Source organism: Amblyomma americanum, chromosome 11 (assembly GCF_052857255.1).
Source record: "Amblyomma americanum isolate KBUSLIRL-KWMA chromosome 11, ASM5285725v1, whole genome shotgun sequence".
Taxonomy (NCBI): domain Eukaryota; kingdom Metazoa; phylum Arthropoda; class Arachnida; order Ixodida; family Ixodidae; genus Amblyomma; species Amblyomma americanum.
Genome location: NC_135507.1, coordinates 14,586,801 through 14,601,287, shown reverse-complemented (window position 1 = coordinate 14,601,287; position 14,487 = coordinate 14,586,801). Strand labels below are relative to the sequence as shown.

The following is a 14,487-nucleotide window of genomic DNA, read 5'->3' as shown; positions in this document are numbered from 1 at the left end:
CCAGGCAGCCGGGCTGCTCCGCTGCGGCAACCCGCACGCCCTCGTTAGCGGTAATCGAATTAGGATGGAATCGATAGCCGTACCTCTATGCTGGAGGGGCATATCGGCCCGTCTCGTCGAATCGTGCTTCATTCAATACGCTGCGACCGGGGCTGTTATCGCAGCTTGAGGGTCTGGCTAATTGCCCTGGACGTAATGGGATCGAATTAGAGATAAGCTGGGTGAAACACGGTCGTTATTAGTTTGTCTGCAGCCAAGCAATACTCCTACATTCGTCGTGTTTTAAAGGAATTCTTTTTTTTTTTCGCAAGCGGTATTCGGAGCGATGGATTAGCTTCGATATTGCTGTGTTCGTGGCTCGTGCTAATAGCTGAAACCAGGCGAAGTTATTGACACAGGGCTCTATCCAGCGTTTCAGTCTCTTAAACATCTACCTGTTTACCGAACTCACGCGTGCCGTTGTTGCAAGGACGGCTAAGGAACACCAGGGCGTTGTCGTAGTCTGCGCGAGATATCAGTCTATCAGCGTCCATACAAGCCAGATTTTTTCGAGTGGGTAAAAAGAATTGCGTCTTTCAGTAGCTGGCATAGCAACAGATAATATTACACCCGGTGCCTTTAGAAGCAAGTACTTGGCTGAGAGATTCGTTGAGTTGGGTACAAGCCAACTAGTTTGTTGCTGGGCGCTTAGACTACGCAACAGAGAAACGTTTCCAGTGTTAGCCTTTCGTGTAGAATAGAAGTGGCGCAAAGACAGAAACCCAAAATTCAGACCACAAGTTGTTTTAAGAGATCCGTAGATTAAGAAGGACGTGTATCGTGATTGCTTCCTTGGGTAGGTTTATATTATTATACAAACGGTGTAAGGAATATTGACGGTACCAAAGCGAGAGCAGAGGGTTGCCGTATTGTTTTATAATCTACCTGAACCACGAACGGGAAAGTACGTCTTCTTGTGAAATGAAATCTTATGATTAAGGTGGTTCTATTCAATAATGTTTATGTCTCATGTAACGCGAATGCAAGATATCCGCTGGTAGTGAAGGGTAATGGAATGGATTCCAAGAGAGGGCAAGCGTATCAGAGCACGGCTGGGAGTTAGGTGCGCGAATGAGATGAAGTTTGCGGGAATAAGGCGACCGCAGCTGACAGAGGACAGGGTTACCTAACTGGAGACATATGTGAGAGGCATTTGTCCTGCTGCGGACGTAGTGGGGCTTATGATGACGTCGCACATTTGCCGCGAAAGGCGAAAAAACGCCGCGGTGGCTCAGTGGTTAGGGCGCTCGACTACTGATCCGGAGTTCCCGGGTTCGAACCCGACCGCGGCGGCTGCGTTTTTATGGAGGAAAAACGCTAAGGCGCCCGTGTGCTGCGCGATGTCAGTGCACGTTAAAGATCCCCAGGTGGTCGAAATTATTCCGGAGCCCTCCACTACGGCACTTCTCTCTTCCTTTCTTCTTTCACTCCCTCTTTTATCCCTTCCCTTACGGCGCGGTTCAGGTGTCCAACGATATATGAGACAGATACTGCGCCATTTCCTTTCCCCAAAAAACCAATTATTATTAAAGAAATGAGGAACATTTTCAATTTGTGGTAATGTATGCTGTTGCTAGCGTGGTCGACGAAATCCTCTGTCTTGTTTGTTCGTGAGACTTCGTGATCGGGGACTTTGTTTTAAGACAGTTAAAGAAACGGTGAATAGCTTTGCAAGTTCAGAGTAATCCTGGCAACCAACGCGCAATGTGAGGGACTGAATAGCACATGGCGAGCATGCAAATGGGAGTGAATCACGTGTGCAAAGAAGATGGAGGTACTCCAGGATTACTATCGTTATTGCGGTGAATCGGCTGAAATAGAGGAGTTATGTATACGTACTCAGATGTTACATTTACTGTTAATATGCGTACTCTGCAGAGAGGAGCTTCACGAACCTCTATCCCTCTTTGCTTCATCGGCAGTTTTTGTCGGAAGTAAGCAGACTTCGGAGAATACTTGGGGATACTTTAGTTCACCTTAAGAGCTCAACGCGATAACGTTAAAGGGTCCCTACGGTCGCTTGGGGTTTCACCGGCGTGTCCTTTCGCAGTCGACACGCTTGTTGCCATCACATACTGCCTTATTACGCGTCATCGTCCATAATTCATTTTTCGCCATCGTCCATAATTCGCCATCTATACCTTGCGAGGTAGGGGTGGTATACCAGGTCCCCTTCTCCTGCGGTGCCATGTACATTGGCCAGACTGGCAGGTGCGTCAACAAACGCTTGATGGAGCATGAAAACACCAGGAAAAATGACCCCCTGTCTCAAACAGGCTCCCACAGCAGGCAATGCCAATGCAGGCATGAAAAGGATCATGCAGAAAGGAGAGCAAAAGGGGACCCCCTTGCCCAGGCGTCTTTCCAGTGCAAAAAGTGCCAATGTGTTCCCGATTACAAGAACACGCGCATCCTGTTCCAACATAACAATAAATTAACACGCGAGGTAATGGAAGCTTTTTATATTCACCACAACGGCACAAAATGCATCAGCAGCCCTTCCATAACGTTATCCGAGAGGGAATTGAGCTATCTGACCTCCCACGTGCCTTCTAGATAACTTTTGTTGATTGATAAGTAGTTCACTGTTTGTATTTATACGCTTTTCGTTCTTCAATAAAAAACCAGTTGATAGCGCCTGTTTGTGCTAGTCCTTCGTCTTGTGTCCCGTTCGTGTTGCGCTGAGAGCGAAAATGAACACTTACCAACTCGCCCAAATTTCCGCCTTGCTGATCGTCCATAATATTTGGTGTCACTAATTAGTGACCTCATTGAACTAAGTGTTTTTGTAAAGTAATTCACCTGCTGTGCGTTGCGAGGTCCTCGTGGAAGGTCTTCATTTATCCCACTGAATACACGTTCCTCAGGGGTACGGAGGCAGCGCGCCTGGCTCCCGACCCACAGAACATCGGTTCGATACCGCTATTGTATTGTTTGCTTTGTCGGCGTAACCGACAGTGTTGAGATGGAACTGTGGATATAGTACAGTAACACACTGGAAGCCACGTTAGCTGCTCAGGCTCTTCTTTGAATTAACGGCATCCACAAGGCGCTTTTCAGCCAAGACACTGCCGACCAAACACATCATATGGGAATGCATTTCTAGTCTTTCCTCACCAAGCACATGCATACCCTATACGCTAGAGAAACTCTTTACATTTAACTCCCTGTTGCTCGCTTACACGGCTGCTAACCGCACGCACTCAAACCATCCTCTACAAGCATATCACAAAGTTCCATTGAGTGCTGATGATTTTGAGTACAGACACGTTAAGACTTCGACCATGCATCTTTATCGTTTGTTTTTGAAGTCGATAACAGCTTCCTACAGTGTGGATAATAGCACCGCTCAGAAAGGGCTTAGGATAGACAGGTAGCTTGATATACAGTGGATGCTTGATGGTCGGTAAGGGGCGGTTCTCTCCGTGAGAGTTCGAATACACTCCCCTTCCCCTTTATTTTTTAGTATGTAGGTGAGGGGGGGCGGGGGGGGGGGGCGGTACTTTTCAGGGCCATTGAAGAGCGCTACAACAAAGTATTCCAGAGCCTAACGCATTACATACCCTACCCGCGATAACGCTATGCTGACGTTCCGTGCTGAGCGTTTGTGTGCGCTCTCCTTCGCTTCCCAATTCGGTCGTCTATGCTATTTAATGCCATCTCTCTTTACCACCCTCCTCCCAGAATTAATTCGAAGTACAACCCGCTATCAACTTCGAAACAAAATGCGGCGGCGTGCAGCAGCCAGGGAGGCGGGAGCTTTCTGTTAGAGCCATGAATGGATGGATGGAGGTTAGGGGCGTCCCCTTTGAAGCGCCACCAACCCACCATGCTCGGCCACAGATTAAGTCATGACGCCATCTGTCGGATGCACCGGGAAGCCTTACATCGATGAGCATTGGTGGTGTGCTTTTATCAGCGGAGTCAGCTCTCCAGTCAATTTTGCTCTGTGTTCTTACGACCAGCCACTGAGAAATTTGGCCCGGAAGGTACGGCCACAATGATTATGACGGATAGGGAGCGGACGTTATCGCGAATGTTGTGGTAATCTGACCACATTGCGTAGTTTCTCCTTCCCAAAAGACACCAAGAGTTTTGTTGTGCTATTTTCTCTCTGACGCAGCAGATAATAGTCGAACGCAGTCAATCAGAAAAATTGGCGCCTCACAACTAGGTTAAAATCAAAACCCTTTGATGTGGAACTCTCCATAGCGCCTGTGCATTGAAATCTGGCAATCTGACTGGACCGAAACCGGGAAGTCAGCTAACTACCACGCCCCTTGACGATCATGACCGATATCATGGCCGATAGCTGACATCTTTGGACATACAGGCGGCACCACCGTTTGTTGGCCTTCGCGAAGCGGCCGCAGGGAACATTCGAGTTTGGAAGTGGAGTTAGGCGACTTGCATGATCAGAGATTCCTGGCTAATTGCGGATTGATTCGTGGGTACAGAGTCGCGTAACACTTGGCACAGCGTCATTGATTTGTGAAGGGAAAAAGGGAATTGCCTTTTTTTGGAGGGATTCTAACGGTGTGCAAATTAAGAGTCTGCAGCAGGGAAGGTGTCGTCCTGCCCTGTGTTTTGCGCAGGCGCAACAGAACGGACATAAATATTTCAAAAACGCGAAGGCAGATTCGCACGGGCCCTCAGAACAAGTTATGCTGGTGTATACATTAATAAGAATGGTCTCTGGACTTTCGATAGACTTTTTATAGACTAGTGCCGCTCTATAGATATTTACTTTTGTATATTCATCGCCTATAGACTTTTTATAGATTGAATTTGACTAAAAGTTTATGGGTATACATCTATATACTGTCTATTGACCGTCTATGGGGTTTGTATTGTCTACAGAGAACCCAATAGGAGTTTTCTATAGAAAACCTTAACCATTTTTTAGACTGTCTATATAATGTTCATTGACGTTTGATTGTATGTAAAGTCTATAAAGCTCCGGTAATCTGACATTATATCCTGGATGCGTCCGCAAGTTCGTTCATAGCGTGTATACTGGTTAACCTATTAAAATTTTCGCTGTTTACAAGTTGATAGCTGCGCCGCGGATGCTCAATAAACTCTGCTGTGAAATCCACCTATTTAAACGGTGTTACCATGGTCGAATGATGATCTTGCTGTGCTAAGAAGGACAGGTTTGAAAAGGCCTATAGAACAAGGTGAAGATAGCCTGGGAACTCGCCGAAACGGTGTGCAACAATTTCAATTCGCCAACCGACGTCGGGGAAGGTTTATCCATACACCTGCCTGCCTACCGACGCGGCGAAATCACCCCGTTTAAGTGCACACATTCTCCGCGGCGCTTCACGTCGCAGTGCTCGCGTCCTACAAGGCAAGCGCCGCATCTGGTGGTTTCCTGGATGTCGCCCTTGAAACGAAGGCCACGCACTATTTGTCGCCAGGAACGCTTATGGCTGCCGCGTATCCATTAGGCATGCCTCCCCCTCCTCGCCCTTGCCTGTCCTCATCGCTCGCCGGCACACGGCTGTCCTATACGCAGAATGCTTGTAGCTCAACCCTGCTCGCGAAGTACGCGTGCGCGCAGGGGCTCCCCAGATTGATGCACGTGAGCTGGGACCTCTTTAGAAGCGAATCCGTCGGCAGCGCATACCGGCACTGGTCGTCTTTCTCGGAGGCAATTTCTTGCCGCGGTGATTAGGCGCAGCGTATGGGTCCGAGTGATTCCTTCCTTTATCCCTCTGTTATTTTTTTTTGCAAAACTGATTATTCCAAGCTCGGGAAAACAAGTTTTATTCGTTCATTTCGCGCTGTGTCTTCGTCTTACGAGGTCATCGTGTCATGAAGGTGTTTTCCGCTGATGAAGAGTATGTAGGAAAAACGAGGTTTTTGCTGGGGACTGTATTTAGACAGCTCATGACGGCTCTATCGCTAGGAACGGTGGTACTGATGAGCACGTGACGAAATTGCTCCAAAGACTGTCCGGCGGATGTGGCCTGGCAATGGGCTGACTGCGAAGGTGCCTTTTGAGAAGGTATCGCCATTCTTTGAAGTTGACGGGCCGTCCCCTTCACACCCACACTTGCTCTCCCTATAGTTTCGCTCTCTTCTAAGCCGCCGCGGTGGCTCAATGGTTACGGTGCTCGACTGCTGACCCGAAAGCCGCGGGTTCGATACCGGCCGTGGCGGTCGAATTTCGATGGAGGCGAAATTCTAAAGGCCCGTGTACTCTGCGATGTCAGTGCACGTTAAAGAACCTCAGGTGGTCGAAATTTCCGGAGCCCTCCACAACGGCGTCCCTCATAGCCTGAGTCGCTTTGGGACGTTAAACCCCCATAAACCAAACCAGTTTCGCTCTTTTCTGCATCTGTGATTTACCCGCAGTGGCCAATCACAGAGTGTGATCAATCACTGCTACTAATCACAGCGGGAATCTTTATTTCGCTTTGGAGAAAGGCCGGAATTTCAGCGCATGATCAACATACTGCCGTATCGTAGCCAACTGTACCAGAAGTAACTGATAAATTTATAGGCGGTGACAAATTTTCACTCTTTACGGGGAAGTGTCATGCACAGAGACCTTATACCCCTAATGCTTCCACCAGTCGTACTGCTGGATTTTGATAAGCGCTGCAATGATAGCTGATGCTCACTGCATAGACAGAGAAATGGACGGACGGGCGTATATGGACGGATGCAGGCTGAGGTCGACGGCCAATTGTTAGGTTTGGGGCAGCCCAAGAAAAAAATTGCCCTATTGCACAAGGGGCTCACATCAATTTAAAATAAATAACCAGAGAATAAACAAATTTTGCTTAGCAAAAAACAAAACAAAGAAGGATATGATATACCATAGCGAAAACTAGACAGGAAAAGACAGATTTCTTGAGAAAGCTCCAATTGCGGGGCCATCGCCTATAATACCTGCTGCAGGCACTGGAACAAAATTTCTCAGCGTAGCTGGAATGTCAGCTACATCGCTTATTCGTCTACACCTAAGCCCTTGTTTGCAGTCTTGTGTTGCCGTGGTCTACATGTAATCAACTTACAGCGTCTGTGTGTGCGTGTACTACATGCATTTTTTGATGCTCTTTTATTAAGCAGTTCGCAAGCCCTCTCCTGTACTTATGCAATTCTATACGACTAGCCCTTGCAGCCTTGCAAAACTAACTCTGTTGCACAGTTAGTCCTGTCTGAAGAGTCTTAGTGCAGCTTGTGAATTCGCCGATAACATACTCGATGCCGCCATAATTCGCTGCTCAACTTAACAGTCTTGCTTTATCCCTTCTTCCACTGTCTTCGCAGAAGCCACGTCCCGGTTCCAGCGTGGAGGGGCGTCCATTGCTCAAGTGCTACGGCCCGGATCGACCCGAGGCCGCCTGCCACACGACCAAAGATGGCGATACTCCTCCTATACTTTGTTTCACTCGCTACGCGGCGCCTACACGCGCGGCACACAAGCTACTCAAGTCCGTGCGCGACGAACACAACCGGCGACCGGCGGTGCAAAAAAAACGAAGTGTCCCAGTTCCGGTGGTCGCAGATCACCCTGGAGTACCACATCGTGCCTCCTGGTGTCTCGAAGAACTCGCGAGACCGTACGACCTAGCCACCATCGAAAAAGGACAAGCGGTGTGTACATTTTAGGGAAAGACAGTCATCAACTCGTTCCTCTCTCGTCTCTATCCGCCTTGCTCCCTGTGTCCACCGAAGTGCTGCGTGCTCGTGCCCGACAATGCCGCAACACTGGTTACATCATTCCTGGGATGGCCTCAGAGCTCACACAGCTTCCCCTGATTATGAGTCAAACTGGTCAGCACGACTGAAACCAATGCGCTACTCAAGAACAGCATCCCGGTGTACCGGCGTAAAGTGTGTGTGTGCCTCAAGTGGAGCAGATTCAGTTTGCAGGGTCGATGGCAGACAACTGTTTCTCAAGCGCACACATTGGCCGACACCTCCTGGTATACCCGTAAGACCAGTGACTACGGGTGACGGAGTGGTTCTGAACAGTCGACGACTATGGCTGTCGACGACTGTAGGCTTTGCGCGACAGGCGACCGAGTATTTTGAGAGTGTCACGCGACCAGCGTCAACTCGCTCCTTGGCGCTTTGCTTAAGAGAGTAAGGACTCAAGTATCAGAGGTCCACGAAGGGTGATGGTACGGGCCAGCTTGACTGGGACAAGAATAATCTGTCGACTGGGTTGAAACAAATGATGCTACTAGCCATCGTGTTCTGCAGCCACAGTTGTCGCTCCTAAAATTTACTCGATTGATCTCCTACGAAACGCGTCGAACGAGTCAGCTACGGCAGTCAGAACTGTACACGAAGGAACGGATTCTGTCGAAATGCGCGGCGTTTACTTCCTTCATCGCTGACGGCTCATCAGTTTTTTTTTTCAGCAGTAAATAATGAATACACTTGAAGTCTTAATCTCAGTGATATCCACGGCCATATGCGGCCCTGATCTGGTAGCTTCTGCCATACTTTGCTCGGCTTAGAAGTTATATATACTGATAAATTTCAAGTTCTAATTTGCTGTCAGTTAATCCTACATGTACAATCGGCAATGAATTTAGCAAAAAACTAAACCAAATATGCAGTCGTCCTAGCCCGCTGCAAAAAACGTTTGGGCGTAACGCCAGTGCCTTTCTTTTGGATGACTCGGTCAGAACGCTCCGGCCAAGCAGCTCACAATGCACTTGACAGCGAAAGACAGAGAAAGAAAGGCTTAAAAAACTTCGGTTTGTGTTCCTGTTTCCGTGGCATCTCTCGTCCATTCAGTTCAGCGCCCAAGACAACTAAGAGTCGCCTTTACGTGTGATACAATACAAAAACAAAGGCGTGTGATACCCCTGGAGCAGAGACTTGAATATAACGGCGTCCAAAGAGCAACGATGTGGAGTTTGCACTCATAATGGTGTTGTACTGAACACTAGGCCGTGCCTCTATTCAGCGCTGCGATACGGATGCTGTGTTCCATGCGCCGTGTCGCAGTCACATGACCGAGCCTACTGCCGCTGGTTTTTGTTCTCAGAGGGATGTGCGCATGCGCTCCAGGACTGCTTCCGACACGCCCACCGGAGGACGCAGACTTTGATGGAAGAAATGTGTATCAAGTGTTATCGTACTTCACTACTATCGGCGTGTCGGACATGTGTGCATATGTGCGCATGCGCGTGTGCTGGGGAGTGCCGGTGCCTTTTTACGTCGTAGAATCTCGTGGCCTTAAGTCCGGCGCGCCTTGGACGCTCTGTTTTCCTCATTTATTTTTATTTCGTGCGCGTGTGTGCGTGTCTATTTGTGTGCTTGCGTGCGTGTGTGTGTACGTGAGTGACAAGGCACCCAGGAGAGGCAGTTCGACTCACTCACTCGCTATGGACTGACCTGTCTACTCCTTTGGGTGACAACAATAGACGAAAAAAAAAGAAAATCCATGAAGCGAGTTCAATAAATGAACGAATGTATTTATTGTTACCCACATGCTTCGCAGTCGGGTGTTTTTCGTCCTACGTCACTGGAACAAACCCGACGCACAACGTCATTTGACCTCGGTGGATGTAAAGTATTTAAAGGTGTGCATATCTCGCTTCACGCTGCTGAACGCATTGTCAACAGCGCGGTGTGCGCTTTTGTCTTTGAACTTATCCTAGCTAATTGCAGCTCTTTTGCGATTTGAAACCGTTTGAAGCTGGTTTCATTTCGAGGTTGTGGAAAGGATTTAATCTTAACTTGGGTATTCTTAAACTCGTTGATCACACTGAGTATGGTATGAGTTTCTCATCGAGCCCTCGACTGCTTCTAATATTGCCTGCGAGACAACACGGCATTTGAGATTTTTTTGAGGAACATCCGGACAGAAAGGAAAAAAAGTGCGACGTTTGATAAGGGGCGTTTATTGCTGAGCAGCTCTTTGTTCTGCAAGTCGGCACATGATTCCGCCGACAGTGGAAAAATAAAAGCAATTTCTTAACAAGGAGCACTTAGGGGAACAGCGTTGTCTGTCACTCGATTCGCTCGCTGTGGCGTCGATATTAAAGCACTCATTCTATACTATTCGAAGCTAATCACCACAATTATGCGGAAATGTATAGTGCTCGATTATGTCCTGAGTTTTATCACATGGTGTGCGTCGTGGAGTTTTCGCTACGCGATTATTTCAAAAGAAGTTTCTCAGCCGTGGACATAGAGCCCCGAGGCTGTTTCCCAACGCTAAGTGGATAGTCATTCTGAACATGCATGGAGACCTAGTGCTATGAAACAACTGAAAGAGTGGAAACAGAAACATGAAAGCTTTTTACACAGGAATAAACCATTAGAGGAAGTTTCCCTACTGAGGCTCTCATATCTTATCGCTCGTTCTTAATAATTCGCTTAAGGCTGATTTTTGTTCCTGTCTCCCTGCTGGTGCGAGCTCACTGGCTTAATATACGCCACTGCGGGAGTCGATTCTTTCCAGCACGTTTTTAGCAATGCTGACCGTAACAATCACGGTTGAAGCTGCTTATAAACATTATACGACAACAGCATCTTGTGACGTCTTCAGAACGAACTAGCACTCTTCATGGCGCCTCTGATGAAATCCGATGGGAATGTTTTATTTGACTGCTCTCCCAATTAACCGAGTCCATGACCTGAAATATCCTGCAAGATACCTCAAGTGTCCTGTTGGCGGCATAGCATCCCAGCCTTCAGCATCTCGACCAGTTATTTGAGCGTCATTTGTGTAGTACATTGCTTATAATTGTGGGTAGTTACGTAAGCCAATATAAAAATTCATCTGCAATACATAAAAAATAATGAATCGTTCTCTACATGCAAATAATCGAGGTGGCTTCAGCGCATTAAGGAAAAAAAGCAACAAAACAAGAATGCGCACTTTGGGCATATTCTAGGAACAGGTTAATTAGAGCACACACAAAGGAGAGACAGTGAACTACACCACATGAGCCATAACTTTTAAGTCTATCATTAGTGTTCTACGTTGTGTTGGGTTTAGTAACGCATAAGCATATGAGGCTCCAAGCTGAAGGTGTAGGAAAGTTTTTGCTCTGCAGACTTTAAAAAAAAAAACATCACTGCTTTAGAGGACCTGATAAATTGATTCGTACTACCTAGTACTAACAAAAAGGAAATAAATTTTAAAAATGGCTAATAGTACATGCTTTAAAGAGTGTCGAGTAACCTCAGCAACCATTCTTGGCTGGGCAAGGACCTCGAGGCTCCTAAAAAATTACATAAAGACCTCAGCCTTCTCAGGAAGGAGAAGGTGACTGAAGACTCGTTAAAAGTGTCTTTGTTGTAAAGAATTGACTGTGATTTATCAAATCTACAGTTTGTTTAAAACATTTGCTCTCTTTAAAAACTTAAAAGCAAGTGACAACTGAACAAGTGCATCTTAACCCAAAAGCAACATTGGGTGCAAAGAAATGTGTTCATCATCATCATCAGCCTGACTACGTCAACTGCAGGGCAAAGGCCTCTCCCATGTCTGTCTCTCCAATTAACCACCGTATCCCCGCAAACGTCTTAATCTCATCCGCCCACCTAACTTTCTGCCGCCCCTGCTACGCTTGCCTTCTCTTGGATTCCACTCCGTTCCCCTTGAGGACCAGAGGTTATCTTGCCTTCGCATTACATGCCCTGCCCAAGCCCATTTCTTCATAAGGACAACACAGCTCGCTGCGTTATCAACTTAAATAACACTTCTGTTGGGCCTAGTTGGTGCATGGTGGTACGGATGAACGATGTGCGCAAACTATTCGACGAACCACATACACTGGAGAAACACAAGGACTGGCGCTTAACTTAAGCTGAACCTTCTTCGTTAGCCTCCATGTTTCTGCCCCATAGGTGAGTACCGGTAAGATACAGCTGTTGTACACTTTTCTTTTGGGGGATATTGGTAAACTGCCATTCGTGATCTGAGAGAACATGCCATATGCGCTCCGCTCTATTCTTATTCTTGTAGTTATTCCCCTCTCCCGATTCGGATCAGCGGTCACCACCTGCCCCAAGTAGACATATTCCCTTACGACTTCCAGCACCTCGCTACCAATTGCGAGCTGCTGTAGCCTTGCCAGAATTTAGAACATTACCTTGGTTTAGAGCAAACTATTTTTTCTCTCAGTGTTCCAAGTCTTGTGCGCGAGAATAAGATGTAGTTTATTGTTAGCTCATCTCCACATTTCGACACAGGTTTATCATGTTTTGTGAAGTCTTAAACTTAGAACCCTAACCTTAAGTCAGAACAGTGACATCCCGGGCTAAGTAGCAGTATGAGATACGAGCGAAATGGCATTTTAATGTTCCTTATGGAAAATTATGGAAGTTTTCCCTTAACCGGGTTGTTCTGTAACTCGTGTCGTGGCTTGAAAGGTGCTTCGACCGCAAAGTTCTGCAACTGGTTGCGCATGTGGCCCCTATGACAGAAAACACAGTGTTTCCTAGAAGGTTAAGATTCATCTCAAGGTGTTCAGAGATAGGTACCTGCTAGAATTCATCCGTAAGGACCATTTGGATCTCTTTCGCTGCTGAATTACTACTTCTGCAGCCTCTGTAAGAATGACATGTTCCCAGACTTCATAGCATTGTTCAAGACATCTGAATTAATATCGGTAGGCCTCTAAAAAAATAAAGGTGAATTGTAAACTATGGGGTTTAACGTCCCGAAGCGACACATACGCTGTGCGGGACGCCGTAGTGGATAGCTTCGGATTAATTTCGACGACATGGGAATCTTAAGTGCGCAGACATTACACAGCACAAGGCCGTCTTTTGCGTTTCGCCTGCATCGAAATACGGCCGCCACAACCGAGATCTCGAGATCGAACCCGTGACCTTGGGATCAGCAGCCCAAGTCACAGCAACTCAGCTGCCTTGGTGGGTTACACAAAATGGTGAATAGCTCGTTAGGCAGAAATGAATACGAACGGTGAATAGTTTCAATCCAAACGAACACTTGTGAAGATCATTCGGTGAGCCAAACTTTACTGCTAGATGCGGTGCTTGCACGAAAATTCGGTGTGGTATTCAAGCACTGATTGTTTACTCTAAGCTTACATGCTGAAGGCTGTAGATTAACCCTTCCTTTTCCCCAAATGTCAGCCCAAGTAGTATGTATTCATCTTTGAACAGCAGCCTAGGCGTTTCGATTAGCTTTGCAACCCTCAATCCCTTTTACATGGCTGCTATACGGAAAAGAAACTTGAAATAACTGATATTTGCTTAAATATAACTTTAATTTCGCAAGGAACCAAGATTGCTGTCTATTTCACGCAACTGTGCACAGATCCAAGAAAGGAATTAGATGGAGCAGTTGGCACATGAGCCATGTACAGGGTCGGTCAAAAGTTTTTAGGCCACAGGGATTGCTTTTCAGCAGTATACTGAAACAGCTGCGACAACCTCGAAGCTCAAACTATCTATAGAGGGTAGAAGTATTGTTCTAAACGAGTAGCATGCCAGGCTGACAACCAGGCAGACCTCTCCTGTTGCATTAAAGTTCCTCCTCCTCCACCTTCTATCGTTCTAAGCTCTGGGAGCCCTGATATCTTTATCTGCATCATAAGTGTCCGGATATACCAATGAAAAGCAGACCCCGTGGCCTGGGAAATTTTGATCAAACCTGTACCAGCTTGCGCGTACAGCGCTGGTGTTTGTGCTTTCTTAGCTCTGAATTTTTTTTAGTGCCGGTATTAGGCCCGCACAGGAGCCATATAGCCGCGCGCACCACTTTCAGCAGTTGTTCAGTAGTCCCATTTTCCAACTTGTAGTCCATGACAGCGTAATTTCTCGTGAACACGATGATAGAGATAGTTCTACCCCCGGAATCAGCAGCATGAGCGACTACTATGATTCAGACGTCGTTAAGCCATCTGCACGACCCTAGATTGTGAAGCTACTATAGGATACGAGCATTCTGCGCTATCAAGCAAAGAGAATTGCACTGCCTTACGTACCACATAGGTAAGCAACGCGGTAAGTACTAACGAGGTAATGCACCAACTAGCCCAAGTTTCAGCCGTAATGAGCAACGTGATTCTTGATGCTATGTGCGCATGATGCGGGGTGTCCATGTGATCTAAGTGCGCGAATCTCCGATGGAAGAATATTTTATTCGGCGGTACTAAAGATCTCACTACCCGCTTTTTTTTTCAGAAAGTGCTCTTACCGCTGGAATCGACTTTTTAAAATGCTCATTAGCCCGAAAAACAGCCGCTGCATCAGAAATTTGGCAATGCAATGTATGTTCTCAGTGTGAAAACATCTAACTGGAGTGCACTAGCTGTAGCGTAAATTGTGTTGCTATCTTCTGCGGAATAAAGGTGTTCTTATTCTGCTGCTAGATCCACACTCGTGGAAAACTTTCCCAGTTGGCACCTGGTTCCCGAGCTTCCAAACAGGAACTCACTTTCAAAATTACTAGCGTTCTTAGACAACAGCGCAGACAAGCCATCGATCACC

The 14,487-nt window shown here is 47.0% G+C and overlaps 1 protein-coding gene across 2 annotated transcripts in view; it reads left to right on the top strand.

Moving 5' to 3' along the window:
- The window catches only part of LOC144109915 (uncharacterized), a 42,821-nt gene extending 33,318 nt beyond the window's left edge, over nt 1-9,503 (top strand). The window contains exon 3 of one of the 2 annotated variants that reach the window (XM_077642682.1): nt 7,324-9,503. The gene's annotated coding sequence lies outside the window, so the exon portion shown is untranslated. The remainder of the gene's footprint in view (nt 1-7,323) is intronic. The other variant, XM_077642683.1, reaches the window with a different exon arrangement.
- The last annotated feature ends 4,984 nt before the right edge of the window (nt 9,504-14,487 follow it).